This window comes from Camarhynchus parvulus, chromosome 6, assembly GCF_901933205.1.
Source record: "Camarhynchus parvulus chromosome 6, STF_HiC, whole genome shotgun sequence".
NCBI classification, from domain to species: domain Eukaryota; kingdom Metazoa; phylum Chordata; class Aves; order Passeriformes; family Thraupidae; genus Camarhynchus; species Camarhynchus parvulus.
In genome coordinates, this window is record NC_044576.1 from 34,767,523 (window position 1) to 34,779,664 (window position 12,142).

Here is a 12,142-nt window from a genome sequence, read left to right on the forward strand (position 1 = left end):
CCAGGGGGGACTGGATGATCTCGCAGGCAGGGGGGCCTGGAGCTGATGGGATGGGAGGGCTCTGGGTGATCTCGCAGGCAGGGATGGGAGGGCTCTGGAGCAGCAGCGCTGCTGATCTCGATGGGGGGGGGAGCTCTGGACTGATCTCGCAGGCAGGGATGGGAGGGCTCTGGAGCAGCACGCTGCTGATCTCGGGATGGGGCTAGATCTCGGCCAGGGAGGGAGGGCTCTGGAGCTGATCTCGCAGGCAGGGATGGGAGGGCTCTGGAGCTGATCTCGGCCAGGGATGGGAGGGCTCTGGAGCTGATCTCGCAGGCAGGGGATGGGAGGGCTCTGGAGCTGATCTCGGGATGGGAGGGCTCTGGAGCTGATCTCGCAGGCAGGGATGGGAGGGCTCTGGAGCAGCAGCGCTGCTGATCTCGGGATGGGCAGGGATGGGAGGGCTCTGGAGCTGATCTCGCAGGCAGGGATGGGAGGGCTCTGGAGCTGATCTCGGCCAGGGATGGGAGGGCTCTGGAGCTGATCTCGCAGGCAGGGATGGGAGGGCTCTGGAGCTGATCTCGGGATGGGAGGGCTCTGGAGCTGATCTCGGCCAGGGATGGGAGGGCTCTGGAGCTGATCTCGCAGGCAGGGATGGGAGGGCTCTGGAGCTGATCTCAGGGATGGGAGGGCTCTGGAGCTGATCTCGGGATGGGAGGGCTCTGGAGCAGCAGCGCTGCTGACGTGCTGCCGGAGCTGCAGTGACTCCGCAATGGCTGAGCCTGCCGGCGCTGAGCTCATCCCGCAGCCTGCCGGGGAAACCTGTCCTTAGCTCCTCCGACTGCTCGCATCCGCGCCCGGGCTACCTGGTGAGCACATTTTACTCTACGCTTGGGGGATTTTTAGCATTTTTTGTTTTATTTTCCTTCTCTGTCCTCTCGGTGCTTCCCTGGACCAATCGATGCATCGCTCCTCATCTGATCCCACTGTTTAGAGGACAGAGAGGGAAAACAGAAGCATCTGCAGCAGGGATGGGTTATTTTTTTTTTAGCCTTTTGCAGTGTGAATCATAAAAATCTCTTTAAATGTGTCTGCTCGAGCAGCCTACAGGTTTTATCTGGAGTGCACTGCAAGCAGGGACTCCCTCGGTGTGCAGCTACTGAGGTTTCTGCCTACCTGTGCTCCTTAATTAGCATCTACCTGTGCTTGCTAATGAGTGCCTAACTATGTTCCTTAATTAGTGCCTGCCTGTGCTTATTAACCAGTGCTTACCTGTGTAACGTATCTATTAATATGGACATAAAGTGTGATAGACAGACAGACAGATAGACAGACTTGCTGCACATGACCCATCTGCTGCCTGAAGGCTTCGCAGGCTCCATTTTCAGGTGTGCTGTTCGGCATTGTGTCTGAGGCTATTTCCCGTTCTCCCGCCGGGGTGGTGATCCCGTGGCTCTGATGTGCAAAGCTGTGTGTGATAACCATGGCTCTGATGTGCAAAGCTGTGTGTGATAACCATGGCTCTGATGTGCAAAGCTGTGTGGGATAACCATGGCTCTGATGTGCAAAGCTGTGCGGTGCCAGGAGGGGATGGCTCTGCCTGGCACTGGGGCCCAGCTGCACCTTCCTGCTCCGTCTGCTCCTCAGCATTTTATGGAGCCTCTGCCTGTGTGATGCAGTTGAAATGCCAGGCTCAGAGATTGCTGCTGAGCCTCCTCTGCAGCTGTAGGTGTTGGTGTTTGGGGTAATACATGCCCTGATGAATTGCTGTGACAATAATCTGCGTTTGTGCTCGCCCAGGAGCTGATTCGGGCATTTCCTGTTAGCTGAACTCTGTGCACGGCGTGTCTCAGAACTGCTTCCATGGCAATCCTGTCCTCAGAGGAGAGCAGGCTCCCATCCCTGGCAGCATCTGAACTCCTTCCCATGGCAATCCTGTCCATAGGAGAGCAGGTTCCCCACCCCTGGCAGTGCCCAAACTGCTTCCATGGCAATCCTGTCCATAGGAGAGCAGGCTCCCCATCCCTGGCAGTGCCCGAACTCCTTCCCATGGCAATCCTGTCCATAGGAGAGCAGGCTCCCATCCCTGGCAGCATCTGAACTCCTTCCCATGGCAATCCTGTCCATAGGAGAGCAGGCTCCCCATCCCTGGCAGTGCCCAGACTCCTTCCCATGGCAATCCTGTCCATAGGAGAGCAGGCTCCCCATCCCTGGCAGTGCCCAGACTCCTTCCCATGGCAATCCTGTCCATAGGAGAGCAGGCTCCCCATCCCTGGCAGTGCCCAGACTCCTTCCCATGGCAATCCTGTCCATAGGAGAGCAGGCTCCCCACCCCTGGCAGTGCCCAAACTGCTTCCCATGGCAATCCTGTCCATAGGAGAGCAAGCTCCCCACCCTTGGCAGTGCCCGAGGCCAGGCTGGATGGGCCCTGGAGCACCTGGCACAATGTGACATTGGTGTCCCTGTCCATGGTAGGGGTGGAATGGGATGAGCTTTAAGGTCCCTCACAACCCAACCCAGTCTGGGCTTCTGATTCTATTCTGTGCTATTTAACTTAAAAAAAGAAAGTTCTTTTATTTTTCTTCCCAGCTGCCTGCTCTCTCAGTCATTTTAAATGTGATTTATCTCGTCCAGATTCCTTTTCCTTTCAGTTCATGGGATGCCCCTACTGACACTGCTAAAAATGGAGACAGAGATTAGAAAACACATTGGAGTCCCGTTGACTTTTGCCTGTTATTTCACACATTGTGATACAGCCAGAGAAATGTGCATAGAACAAAATAATAATTTCCTGGCAAGAAAGACTCACAGCTGCCAGCCTGGGCTCTCTCTCTGGACATGCAGCATCTTTAACCTGCCAGCCCTCTGCACCTGGGCTCCTCTCTCGGTGTAGGGGCTCACTGGGTGCTTAATACATGCTCAAAACTGAAAGTTTCTCAGGACAGATTACTTTACTTTGCAGTGGGATTTCTGCCTGGTTTGTGTTGGCTCTTGGCAGCTTCCTGACCCATAACCCATTGTTCCTCACCTGCAAATGCCAGACTGGCAGGAATTGTGGTGTTTGCAGTGGTGATTAAGAGGACAGTGGGACCAGTGCGAGGCCACAGGAAAGTGCATTTGTCACCAGAGCCCCGATGGAGAAAATAACACCTCACTTGAATAGGCTTTAAAGAATGTGCTGAAGGCTCATGGGTTGTCTTGACAAATACCAGTCTGGGATGTATTTGTGGAACTGTGTGCCTGTAAATCCCTCCCTTGGTATATGCTCAGTTGTCAACACCTCCCACGTGGTGAAGTTTCACCAAGTTTCCCAGTGCACTGTCAGTTTACATGAAGAGTAAAACTTTGCTTTTTTTTCCCTTAAAATGCATCTCTAAAATATAACTTTTTATTGCAGATGGCTTGAATTCAAAGTAGCATCAGCAAATGCATGTTAACAAGTGAAGGCCTTTAAATAATGACCTTTAACATTTTCCCCTCAAACATGTGTTCTCAGCTTGTCACCTTCTGTGCTGCAGCTCTTCATGTATGATCAGGAACAGAGGCTTGGCTTAAATGTAAAAATAATTTCAAAAGCAAGTCCTAAAAATTTTACACATGCTGGTTGACTGGGATGTAGGATTTGAACCCATCCAACCACTCTAACAGCACTGAATTTTAAGACACATAACAACATTTATATGAGTATATTTTATGGTAAAAGCAGACAAATTCTAGCCAATATTTCAGCAATCCAAACGAAATCACTCATGGGATCCTGTCTTTGTTTGCCCACAGTGGGCCAGGAGAAGGTGCCTGCATGCAGAGGAGAAGAGAGCTTCCTTCTCCCAGAGCACTGAGTGCTGGCTGCTGTAGTGGCAAAGTGCTGATCCATTTCTAGCAGTCACTTCACCTGGAAAGCTAATTCCTGGTTTTCCTTTGCAACCACAGGCAAACGTGCCATGCCCAAACAAACCCCCGAAGGTCTCAGAGCTGAACAGAATCCTGCAGAAGTGACTCCAATGGGGAATGACATGGCGGCAGATTTTTGAGAATCCCCTCATTCCTGTGCAGACCCGCAGCTCCTTGCAGGCACACGTGATCAGGATTGGTTATTCACTGCTGGTGTGGAATCCAGATGAGGGTTCGATGGATTCCATCTGTGGAGCAGGGGCACTGCCTGAGGAGAGGCAGCTGGGAAAGGCTTGGGAGAATGTCTGGAGGATGAATGGGTGTGCTCAAACCCACAGCCAGCAGCAGGGTGTGGAGCCCTGGCTGTCCTCAAATCCAGCAGGGATCCTGGGGCTGGAGCTCTTGCACGGCTGCTGTGGTCACTGTGCCATCAGGGACTCTTTAAAAGGTCACTTCAAGCTGCAGAAAGTGCCTTTGTGTCCCCTCAGCTGATGCTCCTGGCTGTGCTGTGCCTGTTGGTGGCTCCAGCTCGGCTGGCCCGGCCCGCAGCCACTCCCTGGGCAGGGGAAGGGAATCCCATCAGGTTTTGTTCCCTTAGGACGCGCTCAGGTGCAGCAGGAGTTAAAGGGGCTGCTGCTTGCTGGGTGCCCCTGGTTACCTGTCAGTCACCCAGCAGGCCCAGCAGCCTGACCTGCTTCCAGCCTCAGGGAGCTCTGCCAGGCAGCACTTCCTAGACAAAGGCCATTTTTTGCTTTCTTTGGTCAGGATTTTTTTTTTTAATTTCCCTCTAACTAAAATATCAGTGTGTGCCCTAGGACTGACATGGTTTTGGCCTGATGAGGTTTTACAACCACAAATCGAGTAAAAAACATAGTGGAGAAGCAAGGGATGCAGCAAATAGGATATGTCATGGATATGAAGAGGAATGCAAAGCCAGGAATGCTTAAAGCCTTCCTGGAGTTGTGCTGCAGGATGTGAGAGGTGGGAATGGATGCTGAGACAGGAAAAGCAGGGGCCACGGGGATGGGGAGAGTCACCAAGGCTGGTGTCAGAGTTAGCATCAGCAGCAGGAGCAGACATGTATAAACATGGTCTTTCCTCTCAAAGCTGTTTTTGGTGTTTTGGGAGTCTGGGGGAGTGGGATGGGTGCTTTACTGTAGGAGCAGTAACAGTTCCATGAGGGGAACAAGTTGTTGGTTAGCTCGGTGTTCTGCATAAACATGTGAGACCAAAGAGAAATTAATGGCCTGCTGAAAACATCACTACTGTTGTTTAAAAATAAGCCAGTCAGCAACTGAATTTGAGACTGAGGAGCATTACCCAGGCAGGGACGTTTCCTTTCCTGCTTGTGTTCCCTGTCAGTCAGCACGGGGTGTCGGGGAGTGGCAGCGAGCAGACGTAGCTCCAGGCAGGGATGTCTGCACAGGCAGGGATGTACTCACACGGCCCTGTGCTTATTGATTCTTGTGGTGGTGTGGTGAGGGTCTCCAGGACCAAGTGAGAGATGACAATTGACTCCAAGTTCTCAGAAGGTTGATATATTACGTTATATTACGTTATATTACGTTATATTACGTTATATTACGTTATATTACGTTATATTACGTTATATTACGTTATATTACGTTATATTACGTATATTATATTATATTATATTATATTATATTATATTATATTATATTATATTATATTATATTATATTATATTATATTATATTATATTATATTATATTATATTATATTATATCATATCATATCATATCATATCATATCATATCATATCATATCATATCATATCATATCCTATCTACACTGAAGGAAGAGAAAGGAGACATCACAAGGCTAGATAAGAATAAAAATAAAAACTTGCGACAGACACAGAGAACCCGACACAGCTGGCTGTGATTGGTCATTAATTAAAAACAATTCACATGCTGGGTAAGCAATTCTTCCAATCACATTCTAGAGGAGCAAAACGTGGAGAAGCTGAAGCTTCCCAGGAGAAGAAATGCTGGCAAAGGGGTTTTTCAGAAACTATGACAGTGACACATCCCCAGACTGGGAGTGAAGGGCAGGCAGCAAGGACCCAAGGGCTTGTTGAAACAAGCCTGCAGCTTTGGGATGGAGTTTGGAGGTGCTGCTGAACCCCAGCACTCCGAGGCTCTGGGTGGTCCAGTCCCTGATGAGCCCTGGCTGTGACCGGGGTGCTCTCCCTGAGGGGCTGCTGTACTTGTGGCTCCAGGGATGTTATTTCTTGGCTGCTTATTTCATATTAATGACACTCATCTATTTAAAGTGACATGCGTGCCAGCTTAGGGCCTTCCACTTTCGCTGGAGTTCTGAATTCCAAGCTGCCTTGACTCACAGAGAGTAAAATTTTCTGAGATGTTTTTTCATGTTCTTTCTCACCCAGATCAGCTTTGTTACATCTAAATTGAGTCCATCAGCCATGCAGCCCGGTAGGAGTCATTCCTTACCCAGCTGTTATTTCATTGCTGTTGTGTTCCCATGCCCAAGCCCAGTGCTGGGTCTGCCTCGTGTCCTGCCCACTGCTGACAATAAAGTGCATGGAGCATCAGAAATGTGGAGTGCAAACCTGGCTGGGCCAAGCTTTCCCCCGGGGATCAGAGCCTGTGTCATTTGCTCTGCAGCCCCCCAGGCCCAGGTCCCTGACTCCCACCCCTGCCTCAGTGCAGTGAGCCCTGGAAGCCAGCCTGCCCTCAGAAACGTGCCACTGGCTCAGTTGTTGTCTCCTCGTGAGCAGAGGGCTGGGAGAGTGCTCAGAGAGAAAAGCTCTGTGTGAAATGTCACATTTGGCAGCCCTGCAGCACCTCTTCAGAAAGTCTCATTTGGATCCTGAAATATTGGTAATATTCTCGCTGGGATATAGGATTTGTTTTGGCTTTTTTTAAAAAACTGCAACACATCAACTTTGAAGATGAAGCATAAAAATTATTTTTAGCATTTGATGCTAAGTCATCAGAGATGATAAAGGAGAAAGAACAACATTTATAGCTCCCTTCTCTTTGGCAACAGCAGAAAAACCCCATCCTCCTTCCTGGCTGAGTAAGGAGCTTCCCTCAAAGTTGACTCAAACCCCCCCCAGTGCCACCCCTGCCATGGCAGGGACACCTCCCACTGTCCCAGGTGCTCCCAGCCCCAGTGTCCAGCCTGGCCTTGGGCACTGCCAGGGATCCAGGGGCAGCCCCAGCTGCTCTGGGCACCTGTGCCAGGGCTGCCCACCCTGCCAGGGAACAATTCCCAATTCCCAATCTCCCATCCAGCCCTGCCCTCTGGCACTGGGAGCCATTCCCTGTGTGCTGTCCCTCCATCCTTGTCCCCAGTCCCTCTGCAGCTCTCCTGGAGCCCCTTCAGGCCCTGCCAGGGGCTCTGAGCTCTCCCTGGAGCTGCTCCTCTCCAGGTGAGCCCCCCCAGGTGTCCCAGGCTGGCTCCAGAGGGGCTCCAGTTACAAAATAGGGCTTTAAAATTCTTGATTTTAATTAAACATAAGTGCTTCTAAAAATTCAAATGCCATTCTAAAACATTTCAGTTTCATTTTTGACAGCATCTCAATTTCTCATCTTCGTGTTTTGACTAAAACGATTGAGAAATAAACCCATCACCAAAAAATGCTCCAGGCAGCAAAGTTCGCCCCAGCAGCTCTGTGGGGTAATGGGGTCCCCATCCCTGGGGGTGTCCCAGGAACTCCGGAGGTGACACTGTGGGCTGGGACAAGGTGGGCACTGGGCACAGCTGGGACTCCATGGGCTTTTCCAGGCTAAAGAACTCTGTGGTGCTGTGTGTCACACAGTGCCCCGTGCTGCAGCCTGTGGGCTCGCTGGCAAGCTCGGTCCCTGCTCTGCAGCAGTCATTGCCCTTTTTTCACAGGGAGGGAACAGGCAGAAGAGCAGCAGGTTTGGCCTCCATGGCAACGGCAGCGGCTCCAGCCGTGCCTGGGGAAGCTGCTCCTGAGCATGGGCTTGTTTGCAAAACCTGCGTGGTACCAGCCTGTTTGCCAGCAAAGAGAGTCGTGTTTTCAGTGATGCAGTGAGGAGAGGGACATGTCACTGTGCAGGGCCAGGCTGGGCTCTGGGATCCCACTGGGGCTGCTGGGGACAGCCCTTGCCTGCACTCAGGGGAGCAGGGCAGGGAAACTGGGCACTGAAGGCCCTTATCAGCTCCAAACAGGGCATTTCATTTCCATCCCTCTGGTTTATATCCTGCACTAAGGGGAGCAGGGCAGGGCAGACTCTGGGCACTGGAAGTCCTGATCCGCTCCAAACAGGGCATTTCACTTCCATTCTCTCTGGTTTATTTCCTACTCTGCTGGAAGGTTCCCAGCCCATGGCACAGGTTGGAAGTGTCCAAGGGCAGGTTGGACATTCTGCCTGGGCTGGTGGAGGTGTCCCTGCCATGGGAGGGTGGAGTGAGAGGAGCTTTGAGTTCCTTTTCAACCCAAACCAACGTGGGATTTTAGGGATATAACAAACACAAGGGTCAGACTGCTGAAAGAAATGGCTGAGCTTGAGATGGAGAGGCTGCAGCCTTTCTGGGGTCTGCCTCCCCCTCCCAGGTGCTGGTGTGTAATTAGGGGCAGTGATTACAGGTGTGTAATTAGGGGCAGTGTGCTGGATTCTGGCCTGGGGGGTCGGGGCTGGTGCCCCCTTCCCTTTGAAGCCAGGCCAGTGCAGGGAGCTGCTGTGAGCAGCAGCTCTGGCAGCAGGAGCACAGCCAGCCCTGCTCTCCTGGGGCTTTGGAGGCTCTTTTGAATTGGGATTCTCTTGTGCTTCAGGCTAATATTGATTTTTTCTTTTCTGGTTTTATTATTTTTTTATTGAAGTGTTCACCTCATGTCTCCTGCATGAAAATTTCATTCTTCTGCTTTCTTACTCATTCACTCATTGAATCCATTCTGAAACTCTCAACTGCACCTTGTATTTCTCTTTTTTAAAGAAGATGCTGTTCACTGGTTCACACCTGAAATCTGTACCTGATGGTCACTAATATTTTAGTGTTTTGAACAGATTTATGTCTGCAGAGACATCAGAATTCTCTCTGTATCTCTTCTATGTGTATGTCTTCTGTGTCTCTTCTGCACCAACCTTTGGCTGCTGCTGGAGCCCCCTGTATCTCAAACCCTGGTGGTCAGAAGCTTTGTAACCTCGAGGACTTTGTTAAATCCATGGAAATTTGCAGGATGTGTTTGGGATTTGGTGGTGCCAGCACAGGAAGGAAAACAAGACAGTCCTTTTATGTGAATGGCATCTGCATTCTTGCTTCTAATTAAAAAATCGAAGGGAAAAGCTTTCTGTAATTAAAGACATGTTTGCTAATTTGTCACAGGCTGGACTCTGGAGCAGTTCTGGTTGGAATTGGATCATTCTGGAAGTAACTTGCAGCTCTCCTCTGCACAGGAGCAGGCTGAGCATTTCCCTGGTCCCAGATGCCAGGGGCAGGGCAGGGCTGAGCAGGGACAGGGCAGTGTCCGTGTGTCTGACCCGGGCTGGGGCCTGCAGCCGTGTCCCTCCTGCAGACCCTGCCCAGCTGTGGGGAGGTGCCAGGGCTGGGATAGCCCGGCAGGGGCTGGCGTTTATGGGGTGGGCCAGCTGCTGCTGCCGGGCTGCTGGAGCTCGGGGCTGTGCCAGAGGCTGCCACAGGTCACCCAGATGGGTCGTGCCCAGCTCCTGCCCACCAGGCGGGCTCAGCCTGGGGCAGACAGGGATCCCAGCCCTTCCCAGCTCCCCTGAGACCCCGCTCAGGGGCGCCCCGGGCTGTCCCTCCCTGCTGTGGGCAGTGCAGAGCCCGGGGACGTGGTGGCTCTGGCCCATGGCTCAGGGCTGTGCTTGGGGTGAGGAGCCCTTGCCCTGCCTGGTCCATCCAGGGGGATCCTGCAGCCTGTGGAAGGGCCTCAGGGATCCTCCCAGAGCCAGCCCCACTCGTGGGGCACTTGGCATCCCTGCCAGCCCCACTCGTGGGGCACTTGGCATCCCTGCCAGCCTGCCGGAGCTCCTCGGGCAGGGCTTCATAAGCAGGGCCTCCCCGGGCAGGGGCTCCTGTTCCCATTCCTATCCCCATCCCTGTTTCCATTTCCATTCCCATTCCTGTTCCCATTCCCATCCCCGTTCCCATTCCCGTTCCCATCCCCATCCCATTCCCATCCCCATTCCCATCCACATCCCTGTTCCTATCCCCATTCCTGTTCCCATTCCCCTTCCCATCCCCATTCCCGCTCCCGTTCCTATCCCCATGCCCGTTCCCATCCCCGTTCCCGTTCCTATCCCCATCCCCATCCCCGTTCCCATCCCCGTTCCCGCTCCCGTTCCGGCCCGGCGCGGGCACCCGCCGCTCCGGGCTGTCTGTCTGTCTGTCCGGCCCGCAGCAGCCCCGCTCCCGGCCGGCAGTGACACAGACGCCACCGTTGCTTTCCCTCCGCCGCAGGTAGAGCCTGGCAGTCTCTCCCTGCTCGCTCGGCCCCGGTTCCCAGGCAGGCTTTGCATTTGGCTCTTTTCCCCCAAGAAACCGTTTCCTGTTGTCGTAACGTGGCCAGATGGGGAGGGTTCAGTGGAAATACCTCGGGAGAGGCTGGCAGAGCGGTGGATCCAGGAAGCAGATCCTCCCCGTAATATTGGCACGGTTTGGTAAGTTCCATCTGAAAAATAAAAAGCTGCTCCTTTGCTGAGTCACAGCCCCTCGGAGCTGGAGCCGTGACAAGCCGGGAGCCGCCGCCGCGGCAGCTGGGCTGAGGTGAGCCGAGGGCTCCGGGATCCCCGCCCGGCGCTTTTCTCGCCTGAAATGATGTTTGCAATCTCATTAAAGGGCTCCGTAAGTTGGACGCGTCTGTGGGAACGTGCGGCGGCCCTGGTGGCCCGCAGGGTGGGGGTGGCACGGCTGTGCCGAGGCAAATGCCGGAGACATCCCGGGCACAGCCCGGGCACAGCCCGGGGACAGCCCGGGGACAGCCCGGGGACAGCCCATGTTCATCCCAGCACATCCCGGGCACAGCCCGGGCACAGCCCGGGGACAGCCCGGGGACAGCCCATGTTCATCCCAGCACATCCCGGGCACATCCCGGGCACAGCCCGGGCACATCCCGGGCACATCCCGGGCACATCCCGGGCTCATCCCGGCCACATCCCGGGCACATCCCGGGCTCATCCCGGGCTCATCCCGGGCTCATCCCGGGCACATCCCGGGCTCATCCCGGGCACATCCCGGGCTCATCCCGGGCTCATCCCGGGCTCATCCCGGGCACATCCCGGGCTCATCCCGGGCACATCCCGGGCTCATCCCGGGCACATCCCGGGCACATCCCGGGCTCATCCCGGGCTCATCCCGGGCACATCCCGCTCATCCCGGGCTCATCCCGGGCTCATCCCGGGCACATCCTGAGCACAGCCCGGGCAGCCCCGGCCGGGCACATCCCGAGCACAGCCCGGGCAGCCCCGGCCGGGCACGGAGCGGGGCTGCGGGCGCTGCCAGCGGCTCGGGGTGCGCGTCCCGGGCAGGACCGAGCCCTGCCCCGGGCTGGCAGCTCGCGGAGCCGCCGGAGAGCCGTGCTCGGTGCCACGGGCAGCTCTGCCGTGCCGTGCCGTGCCGTGCCGGGGCCGGTGCAATCAGAGCTCCTCCCGCAGCAGCGGCGGTGCCGAGGCTGTGCCGGAGCCGCTCTCCCGTTCCGCGCTGTCCCCACCGGACAAACCCCCGAGCAGCCACGGCCCGGGGCTGCCCTAGCCCTGCCTGGCACCGGGGGCTGCGTGCTGCGGGCTCACGGCTCCGTCCGGGTCCCCGGGCCCGGTCCCGGGGCTGCAGGAGCACAGTACCGGGGCTGCCGATACCCGGTCCCGGGGTGCCGATACCGGTACAGGGGTGCCGATGCCCGGTACAGGGGTGCCGATGCCCGGTCCAGTGCCGATGCTGGTACGGGCGAGGTCCCGGTACAGGAATGGTGCCGGCCCGGTACAGGGTGCCGATACCCGGTACAGGGGTGCCGATACCCGGTACAGGGGTGCCGATGCCCGGTACAGGGGTGCCGATGCCCGGTCCCGGGGCTGTGGATGCACGGTCCCGGGGTGCAGGAGCACCATCCCAGGTGTTTGTTTCCTGGAGTTTTTTTATCTCCTCGAGCCCACAGAACTGGGTGTCAAATCCAGAGGAATTTATACAGGGAAGAGGGAGCTGGGATTGCTGAAGGAAAGACAGGAGGGTTGCCTTACAGCAGAGAACCTGCAGGTAGGACAGGGACACAGGAGCATTTCCTGAGCATCAGTAGAATGTGC

General features: G+C 55.0%; 1 protein-coding gene across 1 annotated transcript in view; it reads left to right on the forward strand.

Moving 5' to 3' along the window:
• The first annotated feature begins 696 nt into the window (after positions 1-696).
• Positions 697-12,142, forward strand: part of JAKMIP3 (Janus kinase and microtubule interacting protein 3) — a 50,300-nt gene continuing 38,854 nt past the window's right edge. The window contains exon 1 of the mRNA XM_030951081.1: positions 697-848. The gene's annotated coding sequence lies outside the window, so the exon portion shown is untranslated. The remainder of the gene's footprint in view (positions 849-12,142) is intronic.